Raw genomic sequence first — 25,446 nt, 5'->3', positions numbered from 1 at the left:
TGATGTCTAGCCACCTATTTTATCCTAAGATATAACAGCTTCAACTTCATTGGACTGAACATATATGGACCATATTTAGAAAGAAAACCCTTTTGGAAAAATATTTTTGATGTTCCTTACATTGGCTTAGATTTCATTTGTATTGGGGGTGACTTGAACTTCGTTGTTGGTCACTCAAAAGTTTGGATACCATTGGCTCGTTCAGACCATTTGATAGATTTATTTATTGATATTCTAGATTTAGGGGAGTGGTGGATATTCTTGTTGCAAAGATTGTACACACTTGGTCAAATAATAGGTCTTGGAGTAACTATATTGCAAAAATACGAGATTGTTTTCTTACCTTGAAAAGATTCCTTGAGCATAACCTTCAAGTTAGAAAATGGGTAGCTTCTAAAGGGGTACCATACCACAATCCTATTATTTTGGACTAGGAAGTAGGGACTTCAAAATATGTCGGGCCCTTTAAACTCAATCTTACATGGCTGGACTTTCCATCCCTCCTAGAAAAAATCAAAGATTCTTGGGTCTCTTATAACCCCTTTTTTGGCTTGACTCCCCCTCTTCATTTTCAAGAAAATATAGAAAAGGATAAGAAAATCATCTCCCTATGGGCCAAAGACAAAAAATAGTAGGACAAGAAGCTCCTCATAGAGATTAAATCATAGTTATGAGACCTACTAAGAAACTCAGGTCACTCCTCTATTTTTGTACAACACAAAGCAAAACTTAGAGCCTTTGAAAAGAATAAAAGAACATCCTTTTTTATAAGGAAAAAGAGTGACGATTAAAGAGCATGGCTTTCTGGCTTCAAGCTCCAGGATGAGAATACATTTTTTTCCACATAATTGCAAATTAGAGAAAAGCCATAAACTATATTTGGGAAATCGGTAAAGTAGATGGATCTAAGGCCACCTTATTCAAATATATTGCCCAGGAAAGTTGTGTCTACTTCTCCTCCATTTTCAGGAAGTCTGTCTAAGCAAATATTGACAAAACCCTATAGATTGAAATTTTTTTCCCTGATTCATTGATGAATATGGAAATGATGATCTGATGAGAGAATTCTCTAATACAGAGCTAGAATGGGTGCTATACAATTTCAAGAAAGACAAGAGTCTTGGGCCGGACAGACTCCCTGTTGAATTCTATTAAGCATGATTTGAACTCATATGGGATGGCCTTCTGAGGGTGATAGGTTACTCCAAGTTTCATGGGTATATTTTGGCTCCCTTTAACTCCACTTTCCTATCTCTCATGGTAAAATTGGATAATTCATACTCGTTTGACCATTTTCATACAATCTCTCTTTGTAATTCTATCTACGAGATCATCTCAAAAACCATTATTGTTAGGTGTATATTTATGGGCAGATGTGAAAAAAATATACTTTTTACTATTGGTGACAAATATACCCAACAACAAAGATAACAAAAGAGAAATATGTTGCAAAGCCCTATGATCTTCAGCAAGACTTTCATATCTGCAAAAAATATGTTAAAGAAAACCTACAAAAGAGCTCACAAATTCTAAAAATACATGTCAAAAAATGTAATAAGGAACCCAATGGAAATAAATTAAATTTCACTAATGATGTCACCTGGTGAAGTAGAACATAGACTCAGGTCTTCAATTTCCTCTTCTGTGGGAGGGTCCTTTTTGTGTCCTCGTTGCAAATGGGAAAAGAAAATCGGTTGAAATCAATGTGGAGAGCTCATGAGAAATGAGAACATAGTGACGACGATAATGATCATGTGTAGAAAGTGAGGCGAAAAGCTCTCTATTATAATAAAATGCTATGATAGATCTAGATATAGTCAAACAATAAAATATTATTATACCAAATCAAGATCTAACCGTTAGGAGTATTTTATTATACTTAAGAGAGGAAAAGATTAATGAAATGGTAAAAAATATTTAATTAGTGAACTAACTCAAAAAAATAATCATAGATTGAGTTCATTTAAGAAAAGTGGTTAAAGTATTTAATAACCACGAATGATTTATTAATTACTTTAAGGTGATATGTTCAAGGTGAGTTAGAAATAATTACTAAATAGTGTTTTAATAATTAATTCACGGGAGAAATGTGTGAAGATTAAGGAATAATAAATAAATGATGGTTTATTTAATTATTCTTGGGTAATATGGTTAAAATGGGTTAGAAATAATTAACAAATAATGGTTTAATAAGTATTTCAAGGGAGAGATGTTAAATGATTAAGGAATGATAAATAAATGATGATTTATTTAATTATCCTTACGGATGGGTGAAAATATTTTTAAATATTTTCACTGAATAACATGAAATCAATTAAATGAATTTTTGGGTTATTTTCAAGTGGGTAAATAGAAATAATTTAGGAAAAGTGGTTCTCTACATTATTTCCTACAGTGAAAGTGGTTTTTATGTGTAAAACCATGCTATATGGTGTATTTTGATCATGCTAGTGGAAAATGGTTAGGTGATCACTTTTTAGCTGATAATAAGTGCCCTAAAATTAAAAGACATTCTCTCTGAGCATTTTTCTTTGGAGCAATTTGGGTTTCTCAAAGGGAAAAAAATTCATGAGGCTATTGGTTTAGCTCAAGAAGGCATCCACTCTCTCCACACTCAGAAACAAAAAACAATTATCTACAAAGTAAATCTATCAAAAGCCTTCTATAGAGTGGATTGGCTATACATCAAGCTAGTATTATTACACTTGGGTTTTACCCCTCCCTTTGTGGATTGATTTGTAGTTGTATCAAATATTCCTCTATGGTAGTATTAATAAATGGTTCAGCTTCTCCCTTCTTCAATCTTGAACATGGGCTCAGGCAGGGTTGTCCCTTATCTCCCTTCCTCTTTCTCCTATTGGTTGAAGCTCTTACCATATCCATTTTATATGTGAGTAGAAGACATCTCATAAAAGGTATTGGAATCACCTGGAAATTCTCTCTATCTCATTTGTTGTTCATAGATGACATAATAATATTTCTTGCTATGGATATCAGTAATTTATGTGTTATTTCCAAAATTCTAGATACATTCTCATTGGCTACAGGAATGTTGATCAATCATGAAAAAATTGCTCTATATGGAAATGCTCTTTATCAAAGTGATTTAGATCTCATTCGGGGAATCCTCTCAAAAAAACCTTGTCCATTGGAGGACTCTCTAAAATATATGGGCTTCAGACTCAAGCCAAATAACTATAAAAAAATATTATTCGACTTGGCTTTTAGCAAAAGTGGAGATCAAGATAAGAAATTGGTCTAAAAGAGCCATCTTTTAGCAAAAGTGGAGCTCGGGATCAAAAATTGGTCTAACAGATGGCTCTCTAGAGCTGGTACGTTGGTTCTTTATAAAGTTTTGTTGGAAGTTATCCATATTTATTGGTCCTTGATAGATTGCATTCACATGGGTATTTTAATCAAAATAAAGAAAATTAGTTTAAGATACATATGGGCCTGAAAGTCTGAACAAAGGCCTTTTTCACTCACGGCCTAGTCCTCTATAGCGCTCCCAAGAGCCTTGGACGGGTGGGTTTTAAAAAAATTAATATGGTTTTCAAAGTTGTTGGTAGCAAAAGGTGCCTGAAAACTAATTTTTGGAGAGGGCTTGTGGTCACAGATCATGGAGAAGAAATATATCCACCCCTCTTCCCTATCGGAATGGCTCATATTACTCAGAAAACTTGCTTCAAATGAGTCCATAGTATGGAGGATTGTTATAAACTCCATAAACCTCAATTTTAATGGTCTTCAATGGAAAATTGGAAATGGTTCAAAATTTCTTATAGGCAAGGATCCCTAGATAGGGAGTAGGGACTCCCACTCTCTCTCTGCCCCTCTCATCAATCGTTTAAACGAGCAATGTATTTTCTACCTAAATCAAGTCTCGAGCAGGCTTAATTTTCTTGTCCAACAAACATGGATTGAGGCTCATAGTCTTCAATTGGAAGGGAATTTAGCTTAGGAATGGGGTCATTACAGTACTCTTTTGTAGCAAAGCCTTATCTTCCTCTCTTTAAATGATGATCAGTTGGTCTGATCACTAGAATTTGGTATTGACAACCCGAAATTCAATTACCTATCATTGGCTCAACATCATGTTGCTTCTCCCCCTCCCGAGTGGGGAAAAAGACTACGGAAACTACATCCCCGCCTGAATCCAAATTATTTATGTGGCTAATTTTATGAAATAAGGCTCCCACTTGGGATGTCCTTCAAGGATGATCTTTCTATGGGCCTAGTAGATTCCCTCTATGCCTTAACAATGTAAAGTTTATTCCTCATATCTTCATCCATTGCCACTTTAAAAGAAGCATCTGGTAAGAAATCAAAATACCAATAAGGCAAGCTCTTCTATGGGATGGTTCCTTGGTAGAGGAGTGCCTTAAGGTTTGGCTAGACAAAAAATATAGGGAAAACCTAGAAGCTCTCCCACTATGGTCTATTAGGGAATCTGGTTAGAGGGAAATGGAGCCATTTTTGAAGATCAAAGGAAATCTTATATAAGGGTAGCTATTTCCAATTATTCTCTTCAAAACTCCTTGTCAAAGCCTCCCACAAACCATGGATCAAGAAGTCGAGTCCCTTAATTCATCCTTAAGTACAAACCTTGGGCTTTCTTTAGTGGTGCTTCTCAACATTCCCTTGTAGTTAGAGGTGTGGGGGATTGCCTCTACCTATCAAACCCACATATATTCACCTTCTCCTACTATATTAGACTGGCTACAAATAACAAATCAAAACAATTTGCATTGGAATTAGTTATTTAGCTAGAAAAATACATTAAAATCACTAAGTTGAATGTTTTTGGGGACACTTTAATAGTTATCAATTGGTTTAATGGAAAGACAAGGCTCAGAAATAATATTTTTCTCCCTCTTTTCCAAAACATTACTAATTGACTCCATTATTTCACTCATATCCTTTGCTCATGTATGTAGGGAAGAAAACCAAAAAGAATATGAACTTTCAAAAAGAGGACTAGAAATGGCTAAAGGTCAGTGGGAAATTAAAGAAGATAAGGAAGGCATGCTCATCCTTCTCCAACTATGCCCCTAAGCATGACTAAGTCTCTTGGCTCCTTTTGGCAGACATGACGCATTGCTTTTTCATAATAGCTATGTTTAATTTTGCAAATTAGATATGGACTATATATTTGGGATCTTCACGTTATATGATGAACCAACTCCTTCAACAGACACACATTTTTTACTGCAATCTATGTATTTTCTTCTTAAATTTTGATGTATTATTGTATGTCCATATGATCCTCATCGGCAAAAATCCTATTGAACTTCGTAATCAAATATAGGCTCAGGTAAATATGGTTCCAGGGGATATTTGATACATTTTTTTTCGAACAATCTTGTTACAACTGCCAATTCAACTCTACTGATATGGATATGTAATTATCACATTGGTTGGCCATCTATGGGGACTTTTTACTTTGGAATGTTTAAATCATCTATGCATATGTATTTTATTTTTATTTTTAAACAAAATAATTATCATTTATATTATAAAAAGTTGAGTTCATGGTCCGAACCATTTACATTTTTACATTTTTTCTGAGATTTCAGAGGCATCATTATTCTAGTTAATCCATAGCAAAAATTATCTTGCCTCTAGGAGTTATTTTAACTGCGATTTTACATTTAAACCCTCCATAAATTCTTAAAAAAACACCTAGAAACACCCACAACAAGAGAAAATTTACAGAACATTGACTAAGACATCCAAAATTAAAAATCCCCGAAGGACCTGGCTTCTTCTGGAGCGTCCAGAATCTCTTTTATCCCACGAGACGCATTTTCTCCATGAGCTACATCAACTTGAAATTTGCATACTTTAATAGCTTCCTGGTCTTCAAGCTTGAACATAGGATCACCTTCATACAAAGATTTTGTGCCATTAATTTTGATCTTCGAGAGCAGGAGTTCAGCTGTCAAAATTGCCATCTGCTTATCCCACTTGGTATCACATCGCTTCTCCAACAACTGAAACCTTGTATCTTTTTCTGTACCCATCATTTCCAGCTATATATGGGAGATTTCCATCACTCCAAAGGCTGACTTTGAACTGATGCTAATATTCCTAATCATTGTCAAATTGCTACAAAAATGTCTCCAAATCCTTCCTTTTCATATTCATCTTTCATGTCCACAAGAAAGGCTTCTGCACAGATCACTTTAGCAAAACATTCCCACAGAGATTCTCAATAAATAATGGCGAGACAGAATAACGAATGATTCGATGCTCTAGATATTTAATATCCATATCTGCTCGAATCCTAGACACGATGAAATAATCTAGATCAACCTTTAATTTATGGCTCGGCCTGGTCTGCAATGCAAAGCAATTAAAGCTTAAATATAGAGATGAGAAGGTAGAATCACCGACGTTATATGCAAACTGACTTCCCATTTAAACCTTGTTGTCTTCCCTACCATATGTTGTTTCAACATGATCTTGGACTCTAGGAGTGATGTGTAGTACACACATCCTCCACGCTTTTGGAATTGAAAACGGAAATCTCCAAGTGTGCGATGCTCGGAGCCAACGTCACCACGCATTGTGGTACCTTCAATGACATTCATTCACACATTTTTTTTAGAGTCGATGGCCAAGGTGGTTAGTTGACTTAGATGAGAACAAATGAAGGACTCTCATGGAATTGGGGAATATGACCTTGTATTATGATTTAGCTCCAAAGTTCCTTGCCTTAGACTAGCACCTTGATCGGAAAGATTATTCGCTTCCTCATTCAAATTCTTGTATATGTGAAAAAAAATTATCTTTTCAAAATTCGTTAGTTTCTAAGAAATAATTTTCAAGACTATTGTTTTAGGATTTCTTCCATTCGGAAATTTGTCTCATAGTAATCATTGAATCTCCTAAAACCAACAAATTATTTATGTCTTTGATATTGGAAATCTCCAATCTTTTCCACAATGCCAAAAATTTAGCCTAATGATTCGATAGAGTACCCAACCCTTAGGCATAATGTATTTTAATTTGTTCTTTGGGGCAAAAGATCGCCCCTCCTACTCTTATCACCCCTACATATGTTTTTTTTTCTTACCATGAATAGAATACATATCTTTTCCTTGGAACAAAAACCAATATATATATATAATAAAAAAATCCCTCAACTTCCATAAACAGATATCATGGGGACAATTTCATACCTCTGAACCCCACCCCAATCCTCCCCTATGCCCCTTGCCGTTTTTAGTGGGGGTTGTAGTGTTAGGAAAAATCCTGAGAGGGAGGGTGAATTAGTATTTTAAACTACTTAACCTTTTAGTTTCTTATTCAGATTTATGTACGTGACTTTGATGAAGTAAACCTGCATATGTACCTGACTGTGATGAAGTAAACCTGCATATGTACCCGACTGTGATGAAGAAGAGTAGCGTATATCTAGCTCACTAACTTTTTCAGTTAATTCATCATCTGTTTAACTTGAACCAGTATATCAATACTTCATTAAACATTGATTAAACAATAACTATGTGAAGTAAAAACAGAGTAGATCATCACACACAAGAAACACATGAACACTAGGATTTTAGGTGGAAACCCAATGTGGGAAGAAACCATTGTTGTTGTCGTCTTTGTCTTCTTCTTTTATCATAAAGATAAATTCCTTATAAACTTCTACTTGAGCAGACTCATACTAGTACACAAGAACCCACCTGTAGAAGGCTACAACCTTCTCTTGTTTTCTAACTGCTACTGGAAGGGAGCTACAACCCCATTATATTATGTTCTTCGTGGATCACCTTTTAGAACGTTTCAAACTAGATCCATTCCAAATATCAGACAACAATAATGAAACCAACAATGCATCAAATCATTGAACCAACTTAATCACCAAATCATTGAATAAACCGATTACCAAAACTCAAACAACCAAAGCATCTAGATCATTTCAATTCACTATATAATCTTCAACAGAATGCCAGACCACCTACTGTTCATCACAAAAACCAGATCATGTCATTGCAAACCCTGGTCAATCTTATGTCAAAATATATACACTACTATTATGAGACATACATGCGTATACACAGGTTTTCTCTTTAGATAACTCACATACATATCTCAAATCACTGAACTCCAAAACAGAATCACTCCACTTCTAAAATCAATCATTGAAACACATATTGACCTTGTCACAGATCTCTGAACCAAATACAGATCATCTCATAGTAGCATCATTATTATTCAACATTTTATAACATAATCAGTTCAACCTCAATCAACATTGTCAAACACAGATCATCATGAAAGACTTCATCAACAGATAGTAGTAAACACAACAAGACTGATCAGGCATCATTTACAGCAAAACCCTAGCACATGTACACAACCCTTATAAGACATGTCTGCATATGTACGCGCCTCTCAAGAAGAATACTCGCTTATAGATCTATCCATACTACAAAATTGATATGCGACTATTGAGAAGTAGATCCACATATGTATGCAATCTTTCTAAAGAAAACTTGTGTATAGATCTATAACTACCGATTCATACCTTCACTGCACAATAGAACATCACTCAAATGCCAAATTTCGGCATCCACTATAAAGACACACATCATAATTGTTGAAAATGAAACAAGAAAATCCTAATTTAATTTACCCTTGAATTAAATTGGGAATTAAATTGTAATTCCATATCTCATGACAACTTGTAATAGTTAACTAAGTTAATTTGACATAGTTAGCTCAGTTAATTCGAGTTGAGGGTCTAACAAGAGTCATGTAGAGTGTCTCCTACAATTAGGAGCACTAGTTAAGTTTATTTTGAGTTGTAATTATTTAATTCATTCTAAGTGAGTTAGATTTAGTTAAACTAGTTCCAACTTATGGAGGAATTAGTGGGAAATCCAGTAGTGAGGTGTAACCTGCACCAGTGGGGTGTAACCCACAGTAGTGGTGTGTGACTTACTGTAGTGGGGTGTAACCTGCAGTGATCAGTAAACTGAATATTTGCTCATAATTAAATCATGCATGATGAATCAGAGAAAGACCCAGTTGATATTAGAGTTCAAGAACAGTGTACTATCATTGGTATAATCATTTGAATTATACATGTGGTGCATGCAATCAAAGTAATGCCTACGAGGATTGTGCAATTCATAATTGTGGGGTTTCCCAATTAAATATGGGCTAATTCCCAAGGGAATAGCGCAAGGAAATAGAAGCTTGGAAAGTAGCAGAATTGGCTAAGTATGGACTTGAGCTTGTCTGGGAAGAAGTGAGATAGATAGATAAAGTGCAGAGGTTTCTTGGGCTTGAAAAAATCATTGTAATATTCTCATATTTTTTTATTAATGCAATATACAGATAGCAAGGGTTTTCAGCTGTGGCTTTCCCTAGAAAATCATTGTGTTATGTGTGATTGAATTCTTTCTCTTATATGCTTCATGATTTCTTCGATCGTTTATTATTTCCACTGATGAGTAGAGTAGATTCAATTCAATTGTCTTAGCATATTGCAATATTCACTTTGAATCTACAAGGAATTTCTACATGGTATCGGAGTTAAAATCACGATAGAAGAGGAGAATACCGATTTTTCTTTTGCAGGAAAAATTGAATTTACAGTATCATACTTCAGAGCCAACAGGATGTCGTTCTAAAGATTGAGACTCGAATATGCCCTTGAGGGTAGTTTGAACTATATTGCTTGGAAGGACATGATGGAGGTAGTGTTGGAAGACAACGGGCTTAAGGAATTCATAAACAAAGATATTCCTAAGTCGTCTTATGCTTAAGATATGGCAAACAAAGTGTGTGGAAAATGGGAGAAGTATTATCCTAGAAGGAGTTTGAGATCATATTGTTTTGAGCCTTCATGGTAAGGAGACTCCATTTTCAATGTAGAAGGCCTTGACAGACCTATTTCAAAATAGCAATGACCACAGGAAGCTGGAACTAAAGGACAAGCAAAGAAAGATCGACATGGAGAAGGGTGACTTTATACCGAAGTACTTGAACAAGTTCACCCAATGTCAGAATGAGCTTAGAAGTGTCGGTGTTATAGTTACTGAACACAATATGGTGAGCCTAGCACTTCTAGGCCTTCCCAAGAGCTGGCATAACTACCAGGACTCAATTAATGGGAGGGAGGAGTTACCAGAGTGGGAACTGTTGTGGTCCGACTTGGTACAAGAGGAAATTCGGCGGAATACCAGAGATGGATCCTCATCCAAGCATAATGATGAGGAGAACTATGCCTTATATAGAAAGACAAATAAATGGAAGGGGAATTCATCCCATTCCAAATCAAATTAATAAGAATTTGTCGAAGATTAAATGTTTTCACTGTCACGATATGGGAAACTATGCCACAAAGTGTCTGCACAAGAATGCCGGTAAGAAGTCTTTGGGAGGAGTGGCAAGTGAAGCTCTTGCTTCACAATTTCACCCTCATCACTTTTATGGTGACATCGGTGATGGGTAGTGTGTGGTATCTGGATAGTGGAGCCCCATTCCATATGACTGGAAACAATGAGTTCTTTAGTGACTTGGAGGAGAAGTACCTCCAGATGCACATCGAGATGGGAGATGATGGGAGGTATAGCACAACCAACATCGATATTGTTACCTTTCAGAGGGAGTCTGGTTTTCCTCTCACATTAAAAGATGTCATCTATGTTCCAGGTTTGAAGAAGAATTTGGTTTCAATTTCCATATTGGAGGATTGTGGCTACGATGTGATATTTAGCAAGGGAAAGGCTTTACTTCGTCACATAGCCTAAGGACAAGTGAAGCGAGTCAGGGTTCAGGTGAAGGACCTCTACAAATTATATGTAGAACATTGTGTTGCTTTGAGCACAAAAGCAGAGAAGGTGCAGAGCCGAGACATAATTGAGTTGTGGCATAGAATATTGGGTCACTTGCACCACAAAGCTTTGAATATTATGCAACAAATTTCTACAGGACTTCCCAAGGGTACACTAGAGCAGAGAAACACATGCAAAGGGTGTACATTAGGGAAGTACACCAAAGCTTCATTTCATGATAAAGATAGTCAAGCGCAAGATATGCTTGATAGAGTTCACTTAGATGTGTGTGGACCGTTCTCGACAGCATCCATGGCCAATCACAAGTATTATATAAAATTTGTTGATTATTTTTCTTGTAAGTGATGGATTTTCTTCATGCATAAGAAATATCAAATGTTCGCTACATTTTGTGAATTTAAAGCACTTGTCATGAAAGATAGTGGCAGTAAAGTCAAATCTCTCAGAAGCGATAACAGTGGAGAATAGGTTTCGAATGAATTCAAGAACTTTTTTACATCAAAATGCATTCGACAAGAGGTAATAACACCTCATAGCCCACATCGGAATGGGGTGGCTGAAAGGAAGAACAAAAGTATTATGGAAGATGCACAGGCGATGTTACATGATCAAGGCCTATTGTTTCACTTGTGGGATGAAGCATGCAACACAGTTGTTTATTTACAGAACATAATGCCTCATCAAATTCTCGAGATGAGTACACCAGAAGAAGATTTTTCAAGTAATAAACCATATGTGGCACACTTCAGGATATTTGGTTCATCATTCTAATGTCATGTTACCAAGGATGCACTAAAAAAGCTAAAGCCAATAGTTGAGTTGGGCATATTTGTGGGGTACACTGATACACCTCACAACTATCGGGTGTACCTGCCATCCAATAGGATGAAAGTGGTTCGTAGAGATGTGAATTTAGATGAAGAGAAGGCCATAAGATGTTCTCTTGAGAGGGATCTTCAATTACATGTAGATGAGGAGATTTTAGCTCCAAAGGAGGATCCTCAAGATGATGTGGAGCAGCCACATGAAAAGGAGCATAGAGTGGAAGCACCCACTTATGCATAGGCTTCCAGAGATGGAAGGAAGCGCACCAGAAAGGCTAACATATTGATGCATGATGTTATAGAGAATGTGGGAGCTCCCACATCATAGCGCAAACAGAGGAGGCCACCAGATCGATACACTGGATACATGGATCTAATGAGTGAGAGTGTAGAGGTTGAGTCATCAGAATTCAAGGAGTCATTGTAGAAACCAGTATGGTTTGATGCCATGGTTGAGGAGTATGACTCAATTATCAGAAACAATGTTTGGGAAGTGGTCCCAAGACCAGCAGAAAAGTCAGTGATGAGTTCTAGATGGATTTACAAGGTAAAGCAAGCAGCAGATGGGAGTGTGGAGAAAAAAAAGGCCAAATTTGTGGCTAGAGGATTCTCTTAGGTGGAGGGAATTTATTATGATGAGACCTTTTCTCCAGTAGCAAGGTACTCTTCAATCATATCTATTCTAGCATTGTCAATGTAGATGGGATGGAAGATACATCAGATGGATGTAAAGACAACATTCCTCAATGGTATGATTGAGAAATAGGTGTATATTGACCATCTAGAATGATTTGATACATTCAACAGAGAGTCGCATGTGTGCAGACTCAAGCGAGCATTGTATGGACTAAAACAAGCACCCCGTGCTTGGTACACCAAGATTGACAGTTATTTCACCGGGTTGGGCTTCACCAAAAGTGAAGCAGATGCGAACCTTTACCATATTGTGGTTGAAGATAAATTGTTTATTATAGTATTATATGTCGATGATTTGATTCTAACAGGTGATGAGAAGTTGATAAAATATTTCAAAGAGGATCTTGTAAGAGAATTTTAGATGAAGGACCTAGGGCTCATGCATTACTTTCTTGGTATGGAAGTATGGCAAGGAGATAGGGAATAGTTTGTCTCTCAGGGAAAGTATGCTTACGAGATACTGAAGAAGTTCCACATGGAGAGCAGCAAACCCATGGAGACTCCTCTAGCAGGTAATTGGAAGAAGGAAGATGCTAGTTTAGGTGAAGTAGTGGAGGCTACTATTTATAGATAAATCCTGGGTTCACTAATGTATTTGGTGAACACACACTTGAACATGTTTTTTGTAGTTAACTAGCTTGGTCAAGTTATGGCTAAGACAACCAAAATTTATTGGAAGGTAGTTAAACATGTGTTGAGATACCTTAGAGGCACCACTCAATTTGGTCTTTGGTATAGATGGACAGAGGGAGTGAAGCTTCAAGGGGGAATCTTTAGTATTGGTTCGGCAATAGTTTCTTGGTACAACAGGAAGCAGAAATCAGTTGCACTCAATTCAGCAAAAGCAGAGTACATGGCTACTAGTCAAGCAACTTTTGAGGCTATCTGGATGAGGAAGATCCTTGTTGGGATATTTGGTCAGCAGATGGGTCCTAAAGTGATTTGTTGCGACAATCAGAGTTGTATCAAACTCTCTGAGAATCTAGTTTTTCATGATCAGTCTAAGCATATTGACATCCGCTATCACCATCTATGAGATTGTGTGCAAAGGAGAATCATGTTGTTGGAGTACATTCCTACATAGGAGTAGGATCCTAATATTTTGACAGAGGAATTGCCAAGATGAAAATTTGAGTTTCACAGAGGCAGGATCGAGGTAGCAAATAATCCCTTTATTGTTGAGATGGAGTGTTGAAAATGCAACAAGAAAATTCTAATTTAATTTGTCCTTGAATTAAATTGGAAATTAAATTGTAATTCCATATCTCATGACAACTTGTAATAGTTAACTAAGTTAATTTGACATAGTTAGCTCAGTTAATTCGAGTTGAGGATCTAACTAGAGTCATGTAGAGTGTCTCCTACAATTAGGAGCACTAGTTGACTTTATTTTGAGTTGTAATTATTTAATTCATCCTAACTGAGTTAGATTTAGTTAAACTAGTTCCAACTAATGGAGCAATATACAGATAGAAGGGATTTTTAGTTGTGGCTTTCTCCATAAAATCTTTGTGTTATGTGTGATTGAATTCTTTCTCTTATATGCTTTGTGATTTTTTCGATCATCTATTGTTTCTATCGATGCGTAGAGTATATTCAAGTCAATTGTTTTAGCATATCACAATCTGTAGTTTAAATCTACAAGGAATTTCTACAATAACATCATCATCATCACAAATATATCACCCCATAAGCAGAATATTCAATGTGTAGTCATTTCAAATATATAAGATTTGATCCATCATCACACTCCTAGGTGCACACTTATTTCAGATCAAACAATTCATCAATAACATATATCATGCACACATAACACTTCAATCTCCATCTCCTTATATAGCTTAGGCCTTAGCCAATACCCTAGGCCAATTATGTTGTTATGTCAATGATATTCTTTGACAGAATCAAATATTCGTTTTCATGCTCATTACTATGGGCTAATACCATGGTAAAGACCCCTAGTATTTAGAATACCATGGTGCAGAAACTATACGCAACTTTTCTTCACCATACCCGCATGTGTATGTAGCCTCCATTCATGGGACACGCATATACTTCTTAAAACATCATCTTTAGATATCATTTTTTTGGGATTCAACTACGTTAAGTAATTCATTCATTTTTTAAATATTTCCATGAGAGGTAGTCGTAACTGACTAATTTCTCATGATTTTGAAATAGTCCACTTAGTACTCATTACATTGGGTGATGCTCACAGGGGTGAAGAAGTGGTATTGAAACTAGTGAAATGAATCACATAGCGTTAATCATCACTTCTGGGGCTTGCACTCGGTAACCAAGACTTCTCGGGAGGTCACCCATCCCAGATCGCCTCTGGCTCAAGCATGCTTAACTGTGGAGTTTTCACCACAATCAAGCCCACTTAGCTTGCTACCCCATTTTCAAAACCTTAGCAAGTATTGTTCCTCATGAACCATTCAAGTAGAGTTCCCTCCACTCTTTTGAATTTAAGGATTAAGGTGTTTTTATAGTGCATTATATTAGATATCATTTTTTGAGATTCAACTGCGTTAAGTAAGTCATTCATTTCTGACCATTTCCATGAGAGGTAGTCGTAACTGACTAATTTCTCATGATTTTTGAATAGTCCACTTAGCCCTCATTGCTTTATCATTCCTATATCTTTGAACTGATATTACTTTGTTTAAGATTTTTGTCACATCTGTACTGGCCTAAATACTTATATGTAGGCATCTTTATTAAGTAGGTTGACATCAAGAACAACACATTTGTCATAATGCCAACAATCTGCCCCTTTGGACTTGATGGAAACCACCTTCGTGTTTGGTCGCCACCACCGGTAGATACTGGTAAACACATCTGTAGATATACTAAGTGACCAAGCATTCTCCAAACACAAAGCTTCTAAGCTTCTCTCTCCCTTTGGCATCAAGGGAAAAGGGACTGACCAACGCCGAAGGAAGGATCTTCTCCCTTTATTTACATTAGTGATGTAGATATGATTTGTTGAGTATGAACATTGAATACTAACCATGCTCCCCTTGAGCACATGCTAAATTTTCTAAAGATATACAAAGAAGTACATGACCCTATGACTCAACCAGACATGACATTTCCTATCATCAATGACTCATGTTTACATTGATTACCCAACACAGTGGGGTTACATATTTGACTCAACATTACATCACATGCCCACAAAGATGGGATTACATTACTTGACCACAATAGTTCATTCATCATTGAGTTTTACAATGATTTATAACATGGGTATTTACAGGACCTTTACATAAAGAGACGGATATGGAATTTATAACCAAAACAAAATATCTCAATAAGACCATGATAGTCATCAACAACTATTATACACCCTATAGGACATGCACCATAAGCATTAAGAGTGACAACAAAAACTTCAGCAACATATGTGTCTTTAGCAACATCATGCATGATATATACCTATCCAGAATGCTAAAGAAATCATAATGCCAACAATGCACTGTTAGAAGCATATCTCCCCTTGAACCTGTGCCAGTTGTTCACCATCATATTTGATCACATTAACTTAGGCCATCAAAGTATCATCAATCAGAAAGTTCACCAAAGCATCAATGTCATATTACAGCAACTCATAAACTAACATAAGAAAACACCACTTCTAGGTAGCACCAATCAACATCAGGACCAGAATGCCAAATAATAATAGTCTAAAACTTATCAGAGCCTTTCACTGAGTCATTCTCATTGTTTCTATATCATATAGAAACATGTGTGACTGTCTATATCAGAACTCGCATACATATGTGATTGTCCTTCATAATATCCTTGTACAAAAAGAAAAATGTTGATTTTTTCATAACCACAGCTCTCCCTGAGCTTGTATTGTATGTACTTGTTCACTCTTACTACATAAGATGTACTATCAGTAATATATGCAACATGAACAACAACAAAAACCATGGGAGACATCATCAAAACAACATATGTATTGCTCCCCCTGAATATGAAACATTTGTCAGAATAATTAATGAAGTGATGAAGCAGAGACCACTCCTATTTTTTATCTAATATATTCAAAGGAATTGTGTGGAAGAGCATTTGTAAATATATATGCAACTTGTTCCTTCGAGGGAACATATTCCAGTTTGACCTTTTGTTCATGTACATGTTCTCTCAAAAATTGATATTTGATTGGAATATGCTTGGTTTTTGAGTGCATGATAGGATTTTTAGAAATACTTATGGAACTACTATTATCACACAAAATAGGTATAGGTTGAGGAAAAGTGATTTGAATATCTTGTAAGGTTTGCATCATCCGTAGAATTTGAGTACAGCAAGATGAAGCAACAACATATTTTTCCTCAGCAGTAGATAAAGCAATGGTACTTTATTTTTTGTTGAACCATGATACCAAGCGGGGTCCCAAATAGAATGCTCCTCCACTAGTAGTTTTTCGATCATCGACATTACCTACCCAATCTACATCCGTGTAAGCATGAAGAGAAAAGTCTGCACTTTTTGGATACATATTGAAGGCTCGAAATGTCGTTTCCTCAACATCGGATATAACCACCTAGTCAGGAACTTGAAAATCGTTCCTTTTCCATTTGGAATAGTAGCTCCAACTGGGGATAATAGAACCAATTTCCATTTAAAAGTATATAGTTGAATGTGAAGTATAAAGACATTGAAATGGATGTGATGAATAGAAATGAAATATATATATCTAGAGATATATATATATATATCCCGGGACTTGACTTGTCTTTATATATGTGATTTAAAGATTTCCCTCTATGCAAGATAATATAGATCATCCAACAATTCAAGAAGTAAATAAAAGTAATATTACTAATTTGATTAAATAGTTAATCAAATTAGTCATTAAAACATATCGCAAAAATGTCTCGTTGTTTCACACATACATTGAAAGATGACAGTTTCGCACTTTCAGTAGTGAATAAGTTTTTAACTGCATTTAAAGATCATATATAGCAAAATTGTTCTAAAATGACTATTGATCAACCATAGACACAACAATAACATAAATATAGAAGTACCCGATATATCAGTGCTCCTATCATGAGAAAATAGTCTTGGTTCAACTTTTCTATTAATATGATTAAAAAGTACAGTAGTGCAACTTTCTAAAGCCTTCTTTACAAAAATTCAGAACCCTTTCCAAACTGACATGAAAGGGTATTTATAGTTGAGAACTAAACTGTAAAAATAGCAAATACAAGAAATTTTGGGGAAGTTTAAACAAACCATCCTAAAATAAAACTTAAAATTCAAAAATAGAGATTGTTTCAACAATAAGATCAAGAATGGGAAGTTGGTTACTTTCCCATTTGCTGCCCTAATTCATAGATATCCAACATAGGCTTCAATTCAAGAGGTTGAGTTAGCCTTATGCGCATTTGTCCCATGTACACAGCATCAGAGAGCACTGGGAGCATATGTGAAGTGGTATTGGCTAGGCACCGTAACATCAGCCATTGGCTATGTGGTTTTACCAAGTACTACCAATAATGTTCAATATTTAACTTTGATAACTTTTTAATGTTATCTTCCTTTGTCTTGGACCAATCTTGCAAATATTTGTTGGGTCCCTATAATACTAGTGATTACCCCATTACTATTGTAGTTATACCCCTTATTTATATTGATGTACCCATGTAGTGCCCATATTGTTACTATTGTGCCACATAGAAGCCCACTATTGTTATTGTTGTGCCCTACAATATTATTGTTATGTAGGCTTTGATTGTATTGGGACCACTTAGACTCCTATATATAGAAAGGAGGTATTTTCATTTGTATCATCCAAGAATTGTTCATTTATGTAATGTAAAGGAGGTTGCCCCCTCGAAGAGGCTGAATTCTAAGGCGTGGATCTCTCTTTTCTATCTTTTTGTGAGCTGGTTTCATAACATTTGGTATCAGAGCTTTGGATTCTAGGGTTTCGCTGCTCCAAACAGGTCATCGTGGCATTTTCGCTATAACTTTTTTTCTGTGACGTTTCAGAAGTCGCAAAAAAAACCCATTTGAGAAGACATCGCGCTGAACCTTGGGTCCGAATTTCAGAGCTTTTCGCGTGATATTTTCGGAGATATGATTTCAGGAAGTTGGTCTTTTTGATGACTCCTGAATTACACTCAAAACAGGTGACCTGGGGAAAATCGTCATAACTTTCTTTCTGAGCATCGGATTGAAGTTTTGTAAGAAGGTACAGAAAGAGGACGGACTGTAGTTTCTTGTGGGTGTTTTTCAGATCCAAATATCGAAACAGTGACTCGTGGCACGTCGTACAACTTCGCTCTACTGAACCAGTCTAAAAGCAAGTCACCATGGGAAATTTCACATAACTCTTCCTTGGAGAATCCAATTTGGCTCAGACTTGTGGCATTGGAAAGAGGACGCAGAAGGCTACTACAGGTAGAAATTTCAGAATTGGATGATCCGAAATTACAGAGATACATCAGATTCAATATCAGGCTTCTATAAAGTGAAAAAAGGTGTGTAGTTTTTTTTTTTATTTTTGTGTAAGCTTGGTTTAACGAAATTCAAAGGGCATAGTAAAGCATTATTATCGGTAACTGATGCCCCGAGGAAAGAAAATGCAAACACCTAGTAAGGAACCTGAAAGCTCTAGCATGACTCATGAAGAAGAGGAAGAAATGCTACATGATATATCAAAATTACAAGAACAAGTGCAACAAATGTCACGCTCACAAAAGCTAACAGAAGCTAAGATAAGTGGCGTGGAATCTAAGGTAAATGGTGTGGAATCTAAGATAAAGGGCATGGAAGCTAAGATGGAGGATTCGATGGCAAATTTGAAGATAGATTTGAATACAAACATGGAAGAATTGAAGAAGTTGCTACAAGAAAGGGTCACTAATGGTGAAAAGGTAGTAAAGGAAACTCATGATGAGAACAAAAGAAATGTTAATCATGATTCCATAGACTCTAATGTTGGATCAAAGACTCACCATGTTCCAAAAATCGATATGAGGAAGTTTGATGGCAAGGATCCCGCCACATGGATATTACAGATGGAGCAATTCTTCGATCTCAATAATGTGCAAAACACACAAAAGGTACGTATGGCAACTTTATATTTGGAACCAAATCAGTTTGTATGGTATCAATGGCTTTGTTCTCGTAAACAATTTATCACTTGGGCAATTTTTACGGAAGAATTGATAGCACATTATGAGGATACAAAAAGCAACACTTTTTTTAGCCAATTGATAAGTCTCAAACAAAAGGGTTCAATAATGGAGCACATTGAGGAGTTCCAAAAATTGAACATAAGGGTAAAAGATATTCCAGAGGAGCATAGGATTGATGTGTTCATAGGGTCTTTAAAGGATAATATCCAACATGATGTGCGCCTTTGGGAACCTGATTCATTAGAGAAGGCATTCAGGTTAGCAAGAAAAATGGAAAGCAAAATTATGGCAACTAGGAAGCATACCATTCACAACTATAAAGAAGGAAGTGTTGTTGCCCATAGTCTTCCACAACCTACAAGGTTGACACCACAACAATTGGAAGAAAAAAGAGCAAAAGGGCTTTGTTACAATTGTGATAGCAAATACACAAAAGGTCATAAGTGTGCTGAGAAGAAATTATTCTACATAGATTGTGAAGAGGAAGAAGAAAAGGAGCAAGAAAGGTCAAAAGAAGAGGATATATTCCAGGAACAAAGCCTAGATGAAGAACAAATAAATCCGACCATATCTTGTAATGCATTGGCGGGAATTACCACTCCTCAAACCATCAAGATAGAAGGACAAATCAAGAAGAAAAAGGTAATAGTGTTGATTGATTCAGGAAGCACCCACAATTTTATTCATTGTAGGGTAGCAAAAGAATTGAATTGCTTCCTATATCCAGCACCAGAGTGTCAAGTGATGATTGCAAATGGAGGAACAATAAATTGTTCTGGAAAGTGCCATAATATCAAGCTATCCATGGGAGAATATGTATTGACTAGCCCAATGCTTTCCATTCCAATGGGAGGTGCTGATGTTGTACTAGGAGTCCAATGGCTACAATCCTTGGGTACAATAGCTTTTAATTTTCAAGAACTTTTCATGAAATTTTCTGTGGAAGGAAAGGAAGTTGAATTAAGGGGTATTGCAGGGAAACCAGGAAAGATAATCAGCTCTAATGGAATGACAAAGCTTCTAAAAAAGGAGCAAAGAGGTGTAATTGCACAATTATGTTCGCTAGATGTTTCCACATTGGAATCATCTATTTCTCCAGATCTCCAAAAAGTCCTGGACAATCATTCCAAGGTATTTGAGACTCCCAAAGGTCTCCCACCTATGCGTGATCATGATCATGCTATTCATCTGATTCCAGGAAGTGTTCCTCCAAACATCAGGCCGTACAGATATCCATATGTCCAAAAAAGTGAAATTGAACGTATGGTTGCAGAAATGCTAGAGGCTGGTATAATTCAACCGAGTCAAAGTTCTTTCTCAGCTCCAGTAGTATTGGTGCACAAGAAGGATGGATCATGGCGCATGTGTCCAGATTATAGGGAGCTCAACAAGCTCACTATTAAAGATAAGTTCCCCATTCCTGTTATTGATGAATTACTGGATGAATTGCATGGATCAATTTACTTCACCAAGTTGGATCTTCGTTCGGGATATCATCAAATCAGAATGAAGATTGAAGACATTCCGAAAACAGCATTTAGAACTCATGAGGGTCATTATGAATTTTTGGTCATGCCTTTTGGCCTTACCAATGCACCTTCAACATTTCAAGGTTTGATGAATTCAATTTTCAAACCATTCCTTAGAAAATTTGTGTTAGTATTTTTTGATGATATACTAATCTACAGCAAGTCTTGGAAGGATCATGTTGAACATGTTGACAGGGTGCTACAACTATTGGAGGAGAAACAATTATATGCAAAAAGATCCAAATGTTTCTTTGGAGTCCAGGAGGTGGAATATTTGGGTCATATTGTATCTCATGAAGGAGTTAAGGTAGACCCTAGCAAAATTAAAGCCATTAAGGAATGGAAAATCCCCACATCCATAAAGCATCTGCGAGGATTTCTTGGGTTGACAGGGTATTATCGCAAGTTTGTTAAGAATTATGGGAGAATAGCAGCACCTCTAACAACATTATTGAAGAAAGATTCATTTTCATGGACTTCGGAAGCAACAAAGGCCTTTGAACATCTTAAAGAGGCAATGTGCCAAGCACCGGTCTTAGCTACACCGGACTTCACAAAAACCTTTATTGTGGAATGTGATGCTTCAGGAAATGGAATTGGTGCTGTTCTAATGCAAGATGAAAGACCCATTGCTTTTGAAAGTCGTCCAATCAAGGGAAAGTTTTTAAGAAAAGCTATTTATGAGAAGGAAATGTTGGCAATACTCCATGCACTTAAGAAATGGCGACCCTACCTAATGGGAAGACACTTCAAGGTAAAAACGGATCATGATAGCCTTAAATACTTTTTAGAACAAAGATTATCCTCTGAAGAGCAACAAAAGTGGGTCACAAAGATGTTGGGTTATGACTTTGAAATCATCTACAAAAAAGGGAAGCAAAATGTGGTGGCAGATGCACTCTCAAGAAAGGATGAGGATGTGGAAGCATTGTTGTGTGCCATTTCTATTATCCAACCAGATTGGATAAACGAAGCAAGGGAGGAATGGAAGAATGATGAAGAAGTGTGGGCACTTATTCAAAAGCTACAACAAGATTCCAGTACTTCTGATACATTTAGCTGGAAAAATGATTCGTTATGGTACAAAGATCGCTTATACCTCTGTAAGAATTCCCAGCTAAAACAAAAGATTCTTATGGAATTGCACACTTCTCCCTTAGGAGGGCACTCAGGATTTTTAAAAACTTACCACAGGGTTAAGAAGGAATTTTTTTGGGATGGCCTTAAATCAGATATTCAAAAGTTTGTGGCGGAATGTTTGGTTTGCCAGCAAAATAAAGTTGAAACAATTAAGACACCGGGTCTATTACAACCTTTATCCATTCCAAGCCAACGTTGGGAGGAGGTTTCAATGGATTTTATCACAGGTTTACCCAAGTCTGAGGGAAAGAGTGTCATCATGGTGGTAGTTGACAGACTTACCAAGTATGCACACTTTTGTGCATTATCACATCCATTTAAAGCCAGTACAGTTTCTACTGCATTTATGGAAACAGTTCAAAAGCTACATGGAAACCCAAAGATTATTGTAAGTGACAGAGATCCCATTTTCACTGGAAATTTTTGGACAGAATTATTTTCTTGTCTTGGTACTCAGTTAGCTCATAGCTCATCTTATCATCCTCAATCTGATGGGCAAACTGAGATAGTAAACAAATGTTTGGAAGGATATCTTCGTTGCTTTGTATCTGATAAACAGACACAATGGGTCAAATGGTTGCCTCTGGCTGAATGGTGGTATAACACTTCCTTCATACAGCAACAAAAATGACCCCATTTATGGCACTTTATGGGTATCAACCACCATCCATCACATCATATTTAAGAGAAAATTCTAAGGTTCAGGCAGTGGAACATCACATCGAACATCAACAACAAGTCCTCCAACTCTTAAAGGATAACCTTGTGTTGGCACAGAATAGAATGAAACAACAGGCAGATCAACATCGCAGTGAAAGAAGTTTTGATGTAGGTGATTGGGTATTCCTACGGCTACAACCATATAAGCAAATGTCCCTCAAGCAAGCTAAGAAGGATAATAAATTATCACCAAAGTATTATGGTCCGTACAAGGTGTTGCAAAAGATTGGTACTATGGCATACAAATTGGAGCTTCCTGCAGCTTCTCGATTGCACCCAGTTTTCCATGTTTCATGTTTAAAGAAGGTTATAGGCGACAAGCTCCCAGTTCAAACAATATTGCCAGAACTTGACGAAGAAGGAAAAATTATATTGGAACCGGAAGCAGTTATAGAAACAAGAACTCGACAGCTACGAAATCGATCAATTTCAGAGTATCTTATCAAGTGGAAGAACTTATCCGCTGAAGATTCCACATGGGAGGATGAGAATTTTATGCAGAAGTATCCTGAACTACTCAAGCGTTGAGGACAACACTTTTTTGAAGGAGAGGGGCATGTTGGGTCCCTATAATACTAGTGATTACCCCATTACTATTGTAGTTATACCCCTTATTTATATTGATGTACCCATGTAGTGCCCATATTGTTACTATTGTGCCACATAGAAGCCCACTATTGTTATTGTTGTGCCCTACAATATTATTGTTATGTAGGCTTTGATTGTATTGGGACCACTTAGACTCCTATATATAGAAAGGAGGTATTTTCATTTGTATCATCCAAGAATTGTTCATTTATGTAATGTAAAGGAGGTTGCCCCCTCGAAGAGGCTGAATTCTAAGGCGTGGATCTCTCTTTTCTATCTTTTTGTGAGCTGGTTTCATAACAATATTTCATCAATGTTTTGACATCAAGCGAAGCATCATTTGGGCATTCTCGAATTAGATTAGCATCAAAAAGATTCTCACAGACGGTCTCAATAAGGTTTCTCATGATGTCCCTGGCATTGAAAATGGCTCTTTCAACTTGCTTAAATTTGATATCCCAGTCCCTAAGGAGGATTTATTTATGTGAATCCTCTACCTTTGGAGGATTCGTTGCTCTTCCAACTGCATTGTCCTATAAGATAATATAATCAGATATTTTCTCCTCAATATCTTCAAAGTATGTCCTCAGATCGTACAACTAATTTATCAGTGAATCGCTTGTTTGACATCGATCATTGATTATTGTTAATTTCTAGAAAAATACCACCTGTTGCTGAGCAAGGAGAGTATTGATTTCTCCAGCTTCTTTTTGTTGAAATAATATTGAGAGGGGGGGTGAATCAGTATTATCAAATGAATTATTTTTCATTACACAATCAGATATGTATACGCTACTTCAGTTATGGGAAACTGTGTATATACGCTACTGTGTCTAAATCAACCAGCGTATATAAAAAAACTTAAGATCCATTAAATGTTGATCTTTAATCAGTGCATCAAAACTTCATTGATCATAAGAATAGTAAACGGGAGCAGTAAAACAGAATAGATCATCACACACATGGACACAAGATATAAGGTGGAAATGCAATGTGGGTGAAAACCACCTGCTGCAATTCATCTCTATCTTCTTTTAATAAGAAACTTCTTTTTACAATATTTTTGTACTGGTGCAGTCTTATACCAGTATGCAGGCTTCTACCTACAGAAGGCTACAACCTTCTCTCGTTCTCCAGCTTCTCCTGGAAGGGAGCTACAACCCCCTTAGCTCTTGTACTAGATGATGTACTAGTACGTAGGTGCTGACCTACAGAAGGCTACAACCTTCTCTTTCTTCCAGGGACCACGTTTCATAAATTTTCAGACTGGATCCATCAATAACATTAATCAAACATCAAATATATCTGCATCAACCAATCTCCTTTTCTTCAATCAAAACTGAATCAAACAATTACTTCTCTGAATGTTGTAACCAGAATACATTAACAGTAACTAGAAACCAATCCTGAACCCAGAACACTGCAGCAATAAACAGAAGCAGCTAAAACATATTTCATGAGACGTACGCTACTTCAATATGTAGAAACCTGCGTGCATACGCTGTTGTATTAAGGCCAACCAGCGTATACGTTGTTTTGACTTACTGAACCAGCGTGTATACACACCTCTGATGTGCTGAACTTGCGTATAGATCTATAAAAGATAATTTACCCTTTTCACTTATTTAGACATTAGTTATACCCAGATTATCAGATTTATAGATCAAATCATGCGCCAAATATAACAGATCAAAATCACACAAAGATACTACTGTTCAAGCCTTAAGATCTTGACCCATCAATAGAACTTATCCATCTTTTAGCGCTCAGGTTCCTCCTTGGTTCAGATCCAGCTATGCACCATAACCCAATTCTAGATCTTGCTCTTCATAAGATATTCAATACTTCAGTTAATGCCTTTGCCTAATGATCTCTTCCCCCTTTTATAGTCTTAGGCCTTACTCAATACCATGGTCCAAAACCATAGAGAATCAATACCATGGACCCAATACCTGGGCTCAACACTTCA

This window comes from Pinus tabuliformis, chromosome 1_1 (assembly GCF_031772625.1).
Source record: "Pinus tabuliformis cultivar Carrire ecotype Pingquan chromosome 1_1, CPIR1, whole genome shotgun sequence".
NCBI classification, from domain to species: domain Eukaryota; kingdom Viridiplantae; phylum Streptophyta; class Pinopsida; order Pinales; family Pinaceae; genus Pinus; species Pinus tabuliformis.
This window is presented reverse-complemented; position numbering follows the sequence as displayed.